General features: G+C 27.3%; 1 protein-coding gene and 1 long non-coding RNA gene across 3 annotated transcripts in view; one reads left to right on the top strand and one right to left on the bottom strand.

Moving 5' to 3' along the window:
• LOC136978875 (uncharacterized) overlaps nt 1-12,390 on the bottom strand; it is a 37,217-nt gene that overhangs the window by 1,807 nt on the left and 23,020 nt on the right. The window lies entirely within an intron of this gene.
• LOC136978862 (leucine-rich repeat-containing protein 15-like) overlaps nt 1-12,390 on the top strand; it is a 35,198-nt gene that overhangs the window by 18,274 nt on the left and 4,534 nt on the right.

Raw genomic sequence — 12,390 nt, 5'->3', positions numbered from 1 at the left:
ATATTTAGATCAATAGTTTTTCTCTATCAAAATATCGAAATGAAAGTAATAAACATTTATCCTGATTAATAACAGTAAAAGAACATTTTATATTTAATCAATTATAATTTTATAAAATAATTTTTAGCTGTTAATTATAAATAATATGATTTACATTAGTCATTCGTGTCAAATTAATATAGTTTCAACCATCCTCTGAACAACGACCACTGATGGGAGCATAAAAAACGGCCGTTGTTCAGAGGTCCCATTAAAATTCTTATCCCATTTCTAATTATATTTCAGATAAATCCGTTTTATTAAAACTGTATAACAATGTTTTATTCTTTATAATTGCAATGAGAAATGTAAAGACAAAATTATTATTAAAACTATTTGAAAATTAATTTAAAAAAATATATAGGCCTATACGAAGATATTCAGCAATGTTCGACTTCTTTCGGCAATATAAAAGACATTTTTTTTAAAAATGTTATTAAATTTTATTCATATAAAATCTTAGAATTGTTTAAATTGTAATTTAAAATTGTTTGCCCTTTATTAATTAATTTAAAATTAATAAAGAATAATTAACCGCGCATATTTGCAATGCTTACAAATATTAACAACTAATTAATAAATTAATAAATAGTAGGTAATTAAATAATTCAAGATCATCGCATGCTAATTATTGTAAATTATAGCAACCGCGTTATTAATATACAGTCACAAGTCAGTTCAATTATACAAAAAAGAAAATAACAACAATAATTAGAATAAATATTTTAAAGTTGATACAATGTTATTTACTTTAATTTTTGTTGCAGTATTAACAATGCATGATATTTTACTTTTATACTAGCTACAAATATAGAGTTTTTGTCAGATATTATTTTACATGAGATTGGAAAAACCATATTCGAGAGGAAAAAATCCCGTTACGGTCAATAATTGAAAATGTAAACCAATCTCAGAAGAGAAACTTCTTATTTAAAACAATATATATATATATATATAGTTTATGTAATGACTCATAAAAAATTGTATCTAGGATATCGTTAATTGAAACAGAAAAATCCTTTTTATATATAATATATCCCTACATTATTATTATTATTTATTTTATTTTATTTTTTAAAAGAAACTTATTACATTTTCTTTCAAGCCTCATATGATATTTATAAAATTTTTGATTTTTTATTCTTTTTCTTTTGATCTTTGCTGTATAATTTTTCAATAACTGACTGGAATGTATCCATTATTCTAAGCTTATTTTACTCCAACATTATGCTTACTGAATTTGTTTAATGCTTAACTTAATATTTCAACACACATATCGACTATACGATTTCGTTTATGCAAGTCTATAAAGTTAAAGGCAAATATTGAATTTGGTTGAAATTTTCAATTTTAAATTTCTTTATACAAGTTACGTAATTATTAAAACTTATAAAAATATAATAAAAACAAAAGAGATAATATAATTTGAAATTTTCAAATTGTATATATTTTATTTAATTAAACAAAAACATCTCTACGTCGAGGTACTGTACGTATGAATATAAATAAATATTCATCACATGTATATATCAATTCTACGAATATAAATATAAATTCTTTTGATGCGGACACTACGCAAATAAATATAAAGAATGCCAGCAAGTTTATACTATTCATGGAATAAGATACCTAGACGAATAAAGTGTGATAAATAGCTCTACACAAATGTCATATTGCACAGCTGCATCTACAGACACATTTTAGAAAACTTTATAATCCCTTTTAGATTTTTCAAAATACTAAATATTTGCTTGTGATATCTAGACGATCATTCATCATACTTTATCTATCCCATTTATTCGAGATCCCAACAACAAGCCATTTCTACTTACAAAGCTCTACTTCGTGCAGCACTGAATTACATGCTCTTTTACGCTGATCCATCTTCGATGCTTTTGCATATATTTTCTCTATTAAAGTATACACGATTATGATAATTATATCGTATCGCCTCTAAACTATTCCGCTTTCTTCTCGATAAGAATATACCTGGAAATTCTTTATTGAATTAGCCATTGAGATATTGTGGAGAAGGGAAAAGTGTTTTTATATAATAACTGAAAACAACTATTTGTTTTTGTTTTAATGATATATGAATTAATTAAAAAATATGAATATTACGTCAAAATATTAAATAACCGAATTTTTTTCGTAAATGTTAGTTAAATTTACGCAAAACTTTCATTAATTCATTTCAAATTTGGGCAAAATTTAGAGCTTAGAACCATTAATTATGAAATTAGTCAAGCGAGTGTTTGTTCCTGATTTAGTGATTTTGATCGATATTATTGTTTCTAAGTAAAGATCTTAGGGAATGTCGATATTATTGAATTTTATTACGTCAAAAGTTACGCTAGTTCGGAATATCTTATTTTTTTTTTTTTAATAATAGAGATTTTTTAGTTGATGTTTCGATCACATCGATAATCTAGAAAGTGAAGCGTAAAATGTACAGTAACAGCCAAAAAAAGAAGAGAAAAAGTTATACAAACTGATTTCTCGTGGGAGTAAGAATGACATCGATATTGATCCAAAACTATTATTTCAATAGTAACTTATATCTAGGCTAAGTTTATATAATGTTTTATGTAATTTCTGATTTATACTTTAACTTATGTTTTTATAATAATATTTTACCGATTTATTCTTTTTTACCGAACGATTTCTTTCCTTTTCAAACTGAAAACGGCGACTGTTCTTTTAAAAGCTTTTATGTTATAGAGTTATCGATTTTTCTCAAGCATTTTTCAAATGTATCTATTTTCTGAAGATAGTGAAGTTGGGATATTATGCCGTAGGAGATGGAAAATTGGACAATAGTCCCTCCCATATTGACCTGATATTTTCAAGAAGTTCTTTGTGATGGTGTCAATGGGGAATAGGTGAGCAAAATCTATAAATGCAGTCATTCTCAATTGTACATTCCTTTATCTTGATCAACGCCAGAAATATTAATTTATTCATTAAACACAACTTTTTCCATATTCAATCCAATCACAGCGTGAAAAGAAATTAAAAGAAGTTGCATAATTTCATGCTTCAACACTTTCGTTTTAAGCCATTTCTTTTGTTGTTAAAGTCAGACACTCCAGTGTTTTTATCCTCCTCTTCCAGGAAAATATATATATATATATATAATTCTTAAGAAATTTATTAATACAGAAATTAATAAATATCCAATTAAACATTATTAATCCAATTTACAATCTCGATTGCATTGATTAACAACTGACAACACTTGCGTCATAATAGTTAAATCCAATTTTTTACACTGAATTTTAACTAAGATGAAGCTTGAAATTTTTTCTACGATGGACTAAAATGCTTTTTTTCTTCTAACTTGATTGTCTTTAAAATATTTTTAAAGTATTCGAAGCATTCTAATTTATCTGTTGTCGTTTAAACGAGCTTATTTCCAGGTTGTCACTCTTAAATTTAATTTTACTTTCCTCGATTAAAACTTTTAAATTTAATTGATATTTTCACTCATCCGCAAAATCTGTAAAACTATTTTTACGATATTTACTAAAGTAATATCCAGTTATATATTTAATTAGCGCTTTAAATAATTAATAATAGCCGCAACAAACTTTAATTAGCATTTTTAATCCCGATAAAATTTACTACAAATCGTTAGGTTTTGTACATAATACATTATTTAAACTGTATACCAGATAATGAGCCAGATCGTAAGATTTAATGATGATCATTTCTTAATTTATCGCTATTAACTTTAAGACCCATTTAAGTTTTAACAAATTAAATCGAAAAGTCAAATTTTCTTAGCGATCGTTGTAAACACCAGAATAATTTTGACCTAAGAGTACGCTTGTAATTTAAAAGCGTACAAGATTCGATTTATATACTATTATCAGGGTACACAATATTATCAGTAGTGTACATAAAATACATTCTTCTTCACATAAGGGCCGAATCTACACCTGAAAGATGATTGCGTAGGACCGAACTTATGAATTTAAATGACACTTTCCATCGATTTTAAAGTCAGCGAGTATTCTTCCAATGTACTCATTATTTATCGATCGAAACTTAACAAAAGTTGAGAAAGATATCAAAGATGATCCCGCGTGTATATGTAGAGAAATTGCGAAGGAAATCACATACTTCTATCTGGTCGTAATACTCTATTTTCGGTGCTTTACCGATAATTGAACGAGCCTTATATAAGTATGTTGTAGCTTTCAAAATAACATAACCAAGACGCTCTACTTCCAGCCACCTGTTCCTACAACCTTCATAAAGCTGGTCAATGTTGAATATTAATCTCTCTCCAGATAATAGAAGCTCCTTCTCAACTTTACAAGAAATCGATATTCATTAACTCTTATGTTTTTCACCACCATAACAGCTCACATAAATACGCTCCTTAGCTCCGTGCGACATATTAATTACAAACAATATTACAGAGAGAGGTAACTTCAAAAACTCCGTTTTTCCCTATTCTCTCGGATATAAATTCTGATTTTTTTTGTTAATATTTATTTTTAATATATTAAATAACGATTTTACTGTTAATTTTCTTTCATTGTTTAATTTAGTTTTTTTTAAAAAAAGAATATATAGCTAATAATAGCTACAAGATTATTGTTTAATTATTTGTTTTTTTCCCTGTAAAGAATTTACTTCATTAATTAAAATATAATTAATGACAATATCAAGAATAAAATAATTAAAATTTAATGATTGTTTTTTTAAGATTTAATATTTAAAAAGTTTTTAAAACTTGTTAAAATTCAAGTGGAAATTCTCATTTATTAAAAAAAATTTAATAAATTTTATTTATTCAAAACGTTATTTTTAATTCGCTCCATTCTTGTTATATTTTAACAGATTTTATGTTTTAATACCATAATCCGCTTAAGACGATAATAGTTAATTACAGTCTATTTCCCTTTTATAATCCAGATAATCTTATCGGATTTGTAGAGAATAATCTCATACAAAATACCATGCATATTAAAAAGATTTGCATAGAAAATAAACAGCAATTAGATTTACAAGCTGAAACTTTATATAATAAACTTTTATAACTATACAAACGGCAATTAATAGAGAGAAATATGCAAGGAAAGATTATATTCATTATCTAAAAATTTGCTAGAGGTAATCAAGCATTTTAGCTAGACGAGTAAATTTACGAAAGTTTATGCAGATACCTAAGGAACTAACGACCTTTATAACATTAATTTATAAATTTTTATAATAAAGAGCGTTTATCAGAAGTAATTTAAACGTAAAACTTCTTAATGGACATGCATTTTGAAGTAACTTTATAGTAATTTTTAGTTAACAATGGAGAAATTCTATTCTTCTTTTAAGGACTATAAATGGCAGCTGTCCTCCTAAAACAAATTCGATCAAAGTTTATTCAATCAACATCAATATCAACTGTTGTTTTTGATATTTACCATCCTGTTCTTTCTATTAACAACAATCCTGGAAGCATTAATTTGTATTAAGTACAAAGGATCACTGTATAACTTATGGCTAATTTAATTTGATTGGATTCCTTCTCTATCTGGAAACCATTACTCGAACCTATAGCTGCCATTGTTAATTCAATCTAACTATCATTTAAATGATCATTACTTGCTGTAACGTTATCGAATTGACAGTTATTACCTTTACAGCTATAAGTAGAGCGATCCTTTATTTTGCTCTATTATATTTCGAAGAGATAAGCTTCTTTGTGTAAGTGTAAGTTTATATGGAATCTATATATTTTATATTTTATACATTAAATTACTTAACCATTTCGGTATAGACACTTAATTTCATTACACGATATAATTATACGATGCAATTTAGTAGCGAATTTGCAGTTATTGTTGCAATATTGATCTATTTCTATGAGACAATATTTAGAAACAAAGCCAGATAAGACAGTTTACGATAAGGAAACGATTGTCAACTTTGACCCTCTATGGAAAAATAGAGAAAAAAATAAAAATTAGAACATTAAATAAATATTCTAATTTTACAAAATATATTTAGCTAAAAAACTTGATTGTCTCATCATTTAATTTATTATTGTTTTACTCATAAACTTCTGCACAATCACAGTTATTGTGATTCTCGACCCATTATAAACTAAATTAGGTTCGAAAGTCAATAGAAAACACGCTATTAGTATTCAGTGTGTTCAATAGATGGCATGATCTGCATTTAAATCTGTTAATTTAGCAACACCAGTTAATATATTTTCGGTGTTAATAAAGTAATAATTATTTTTATAATTTACACAGTGACTTTTTCGAATTTGTAACATCTCCTAGAATAAATTACGGCGATTAATACGGTCATCAGTAGAATCGCTTGTTATTTGCAGTTTAATAATAATAAAGTTTTAGCGGGTTAAACGACCAGAAAAATAAATATAGATAAGAGAGTATGTGATGTGAATGCCCATATCGTTCGGACATATTCATATATAACGTCCATCAAAACGAGTATTTTCGTGAAGAAATGGGACACAAAGTCGCCAAAACAGTTTACCATTCTTTCTGTTACACAAAGGAACTATTTTTAGATGTAAATGAGATATTCGGAAGATCGTCGACTACAGGTTTTCACGTACAGCTCATGACTGACTAGTAAAAGAAAACAGCAAATTCTTGTCATAGAAGAGAGGAGAAAAAACAATTTAAATTTATACATTTTTATATTTTGTTAGAGCATTATTGCTATGACATTTTTATGTCTTTTCTTTTTAAATAAATCTAAGAATAACTGAAGTAAGAAATTTAAACGTAGCTCATTAGCAATTTCAAAATAAGCCTATAAATACAGCTGGAATAGTTAATTAGTTTTGGTTTTTATTTAAAGTATAAAGTGAAATCCACTTCTGAGAATTTACTTTTCTTTGTAGCAACATCGCTTCCAGATTTTCTTTCGAATTTATCTGATGCAACTCTTGTCGTCCTCTAATCCGATAGAAAGCCCTCAAACGTATCGTCAGTATATTTCCCCCCTCCTTCGCTACATTTTTTCCCCTTCTTTTTTTTATCAAGCATAAGAATTACGGGCATTTATCTTTGTTTTAATTTGCAGTTGAAAAAAGTTCGAGGAATATAATATAATCTTAGGAGTTTGCATTTATTATCTAGTGGTAAAATCGAATGAGTGCTCCCTCTTTCTTCTCTCCATTAGATGTAAGGGGAGAAAGAATTGTCGGATCGACACGAACTCCTCATGAAAATTGTCGATAAAGTCGTTTCCATCGAGTACAATATCGCTATGTCATTAAGAATTTCATAAGTTATCTTTTCTTAATTGGCGATTTTAAACACAAAATTTCGATTTATACTAAGGAGGAGTGCAAACGATGATCTTAGATTTTGACGAATAAATATATAATGAAAATACCTTAAATTTTATTCATTCTAAAATTACGATCAAAATTGCTTAATAAAATTATAAAATATTAAATTATTTATAAGTAATAATTGAGTTTATTCTTGAATTTAAGATTCAAAATTTATGCCTTCAGCATTCTAAGGTTTTTAATTAATAGTTACTGAATGAAAAATGAATGTCTAAACTTTTAGAACAGTTATTTAAAAAAGAATAACCTAAATTATTTAGAAGCAATTGTGATATTAAATTAGCAGTCTTTACGTAAATTGTATCTTTATAATATTGTCGATACCAAATTAATCACAAATATCGCAGGGCAGTAAACATTTCTATTGATGAAACTTTCAGATTCTAATAAAATAATAATCGAAAGGACACGATGCAATTAAGCCCTAATGATCAATTTAAATAAAAATGATCATTGATGATTTTAGCTTCCATAATGAAAACCGAAGCTTACACCATTCTAAACGATACAAAAACAGCATTTACTCTAGTTATTAGTAGCGGTAATCATTCAAACTCGGTAAATATTTGCATTAAAAGTGGTTTGGAAGGAAGAAGGAAAAAAAAAAAAATTGCTATTTGGATGAAAATTTGTGGATCTGTTTAGAACATTTAGCTTTAGCAAGTTGCTATAGCAACCACCATTGCTAATTATTGGCTCAGTTAATGAAGTTGACTAATTATTTGAAAAGCTTTCGCAAGGGACATCGCGTTTAAACGGCTCTCTTCGTTTAATAGTTTCGCCTTTTGAATGAATGGAAAGCTAGGTTTTGAAATTCTGTTAGTAAATCCATTTGTCGACCAGGTTTCCCATTCGAGATAGCTTGGTAAAAATTAGTTTTCCTAACTGCCATCAATTTGCACCGGCTGTGTTTACAGTCTCCCACTCTCTTTATTCTTTTAGACTGCGAAATTGCCGTGTTATTCTCCAGATTTGTTATGAGAATAGACGGTGCTGCTTCGATACGAAAATTTTGCTTAAGTAAAGTTAAACAACGTTGTTTGATGTGCAAACATTATTTAAAAACTAGAAAAGAAAAACTATTAAAACAGATAAATGTTTGGAATTGAGGAACAGATTAAAGAAGGTAAAATTAGAAGTCATTTATTTCGTTTCGATTTGTGCACGGTCATTAAAATGGATAGATTGAAAGCACTCTACAGCTTCATTTTTCAGTTCCAATCGAAGTGGACATCAGGAGAAAAGCATGACTTCTGCAGCATCACGTAGGTGAAACGTGATACCATCTAAAGACACCTGAGCTCTGTGCATTGGTCAATTCCGATCGGATAATTTCGTTAAGGTAGATTCAACCACGCGTGACTGATGCCAATACATCATTCTAGCTTCATATTTTCCTTATAAATATATAGAAGTAAACCAATTTTATGTTTCGAAAATATACGATAATCATTTTCGTTAAAAATAAAGAAGAAAAAAATCGAAAAACACAGTCTTGTTCTATCATTATTAAATATGTCAGTTGCAGGATTAAATATTAAAGTAATTAACTTAATATCAGCGTCTGAACAAGTTCCCGTTCTACACCTAATGAAAAACATCTATTACTATTATTTATGATAGAATTTCGAGTTAAAATGACGCGAGCTGCCAGGTCTTTCTATTGAAATCTTCGCTCTCGCAGTTTGTCTCAAGCGATGGTGACATAACTTCTACCCAGATGTAACGATTGCCTTAATGAGGAAGGACTCGACGACAAGGCTAGGGCGTGACATCATTACCTCCTCCAGAAAAAAGCTTGTCTCCTTAATGACGTCATCTGTCACCCGGCAGAAAGATGACGAACTCTCCATTAATGCAAAGCCCAAGATCCGATTATTTGGCACATCATTTGGACGTTTTTATACAATCGATTCTACATTTTTTATATAATCGTTTTATAAGTAATATCTAAACTAAATAAAAGCTATCGGTTTAACGTCAGCTTAATATAAGTTTAATTAATTTTCCACAAAGTCTGGACGAATAATCTTAATTATCTTTTAATCGACAATATAAAAGGATTTGCTTAATTGCAATTGTTGCTCCTAACGTTTCGCAAGAATATCTGCAACATTGAGATAATGGAAAGGGAAGTCTTCGGCTATAAAGGAGAAGAGTGATGTTCTGGTAAACTATAAATATAGATGATACTATGTTTATGTTGTAGAGAAACAGCGATTCACTCGACGACTATGAGAGTTTTATTAGCGTTCTGAAATAGTCTCAGTAAAAATGGACCGAGAGAGATTTCACTACCGTAGACGTAATTCAACAATAAGCATTTGAAACTGTAAACATCGTTCCTCTTTATTTGATACTTTTGGCGAATCTATGCGCTCTCACAACCGCTTCTGTGAATACTAAACAAGTCACTGAATGAATATCAGGATTTTGTTTAACTCCGCTATAACGCCGAACGGAACCATTACACTTACGTTTATTTTCCGTATTCTACATAATTCAATTGCTGTGTGTTAGCTGGATTATGCAAAATTGCAGATTCTAAAAGCTTATTCTCGCTCACGATCTTTAAGATTTAAGCTTCTTGGCTAGTTTATAAACGTTTATATTGAAGAAAATCTCTGTCAAGCACTAGCATTGTCTACTTAGTTTTATCATTTAGTGTATATATATATATATATATATTTTTAAATTTTAGCTTACATTACCATCGATATATCACGCATTTACTTCATCACTAAGTTTCATTGAAATGAAATTATAGAAAAATTAAACATTTATAACAAGTATTTCTTCAATTAAATAGAGGCAAAAATGATCTTTTACAAATACTGTAATTAAAATATATTTTAGATATTATTAAAAATAACAAGAACTTAAAAAAATATATTTTTAAATGTTTTCAAGAAAGTAATTTTTTAAGCAATGGTCTTATTTTGGTGATGATATTTTTAAAAATAAAACAGAATTTTCTATGTTGTGGGATTTCTTCTAATACAAACCTCTTAGTCTGGATAAACCTCTTACAATATTAAACTTTTTTTCGAAATGAAACAGATCCTCCACGATGGTCTGTATATTTTCTCTTCCACGGTAGTCTCTTCTTTCATCCATTTTCTACAAAAACTTTGCATCTGTATTATATTATTTTTATTTTCTCTACACAAGAAACACCTTCTCAGTGACTGTAACATAAAGTCTTTTATGTAACTAGATAACATGATCCTGGAACAGTTGTTATTTCAAAAATTTTGAAAATTCCCACCGAAATAAATAATTTAGATAAAATAAATGTAGATATAATTTTGTTATCTTATTCCTTTAATTAGATCAATATTTCTTTCAAAATTAGTTATTATTTAATTAACTTTCTGCTTTTAATTTATCTTTCTGTTTCCTCTCACTCGGAATGTTGTAAATGTTGCATATAACTTTTCTTTTTATATGATTAATCAAAGCAATAAAGAAGTTAATGAATGCCATTTTAGATGCTTTCGCTTGATTAAACGTCATCTTTTGTAGAAATCACAGTCTTATTTTAATAAAGATAGCAGAAATTATTTCTTTAAACTGGCTACAAATAATTTTAACATTTATTTATAAATTTTTAATTTCACTTTTCCTTTTTCATTTTTTAATAAATCTTTATCAGTTTTTACATATTGAATTTTATATTTCGCATTCGTATATTCTTAATATACAATATTTCACGCTAATAATCTTTACATATTTTATATTTTTTTTTCCTTTCTTAAATTTCTTAACTTTTCCGTTTTATTTATTTATTTATTTACATTTTTTCATTTTCGTTTCAACGTTTTTTTCCCCTCACTTCTATTTTTATATAAATTCTTTTATATCCCATTTACGCATAAAAGTTTTTCATATTCACTATCTTTTTATATATTTCTTTATGTTTAACAATTTTTATTTTATATATTGTTTTTTCTCCGGTATATTTACATTTTTCCATGTTCACTACTTTTCTCTGTTTACCATTTTATCATAATTTCTTTTATGCACCGTTTTATTTACAATGTTTTTCAATTTTCAGCAGCTCCTTTATTAAAACAAAAATCGATTTTTTCCCTCTACAGAATTCGATTTAATCTGATCATAGCTACAGAAAGAGCAAAGTTATGGCATTAAGATGGAATAATAATTGATATTTATTATAACAAAACCAATTGTTAGGGAATATAAAGCTGTTAATGTTATTATTATTATTATTATTATTCTTATTAAATTTTTTTTACCCTCTTCAACAAGATAGATATAGGAGCTGTATGGGTAATATAGCAAACGAGTGCAGCTGTGCAATAAGTCACTTAAACTTACAGCGTGTCGTCGACTTGCCTTTAACTTTATGGTTGACAATATATATAATTTTCGAGAATTGCTCGATAATGTTAATGATGTAAGAAAATTATGGTCATCTAAGGTTAAACGAATGCAAAAGTTAAAGGAAAAATTATTAACGAAATTAAAGATAAAATAAGAATAACAGTAATTTTTTTTTTTTTTTTACAGAGCACTTCTTTAATTTTTAAATGGGGTAACCTATGTTCAAAGAAAACAAGAGAAAAATCGATAATAAGGCAAAAGTAAAAAAGGGGAGAAAAAATTTGTTTAACTCGACAAACATTACAGAAAATAATAGTGAAGCAAATACAGTTTCTTTTTATTGTTGTACATTTTTACTACGTTTAAAAAAATGATATTTTTAAAGAAAATTCTTTCAACAAAACTTTCAAGCTTTCATTTAATATTAAAAAGAATCAAAACATTTTTTTTCTTCTTAAAAGATGGAATCGGAGAAAATTTACTTTTGAATTTTGAAAATAAAAATTAAATATAATAGAATTTTAATATTTTTACTTACTAAAAGTTAAAATAAAACTCCGGATATATTTATGTTTATCAACTTCGTATTCGAACTTTATCAAGTTGCATTTCCCAAAATGAAATATATTACAAATAATAAAATAAAATATATATATATT

This window comes from Centruroides vittatus, unplaced genomic scaffold, assembly GCF_030686945.1.
Source record: "Centruroides vittatus isolate TY-2023 unplaced genomic scaffold, ASM3068694v2 contig_1154, whole genome shotgun sequence".
In the NCBI taxonomy this organism is placed as follows: Eukaryota; Metazoa; Arthropoda; class Arachnida; order Scorpiones; family Buthidae; genus Centruroides; species Centruroides vittatus.
The sequence above is the reverse complement of the archived record's forward strand: the minus strand, read 5'-3'. Positions and strand labels throughout refer to the sequence as shown.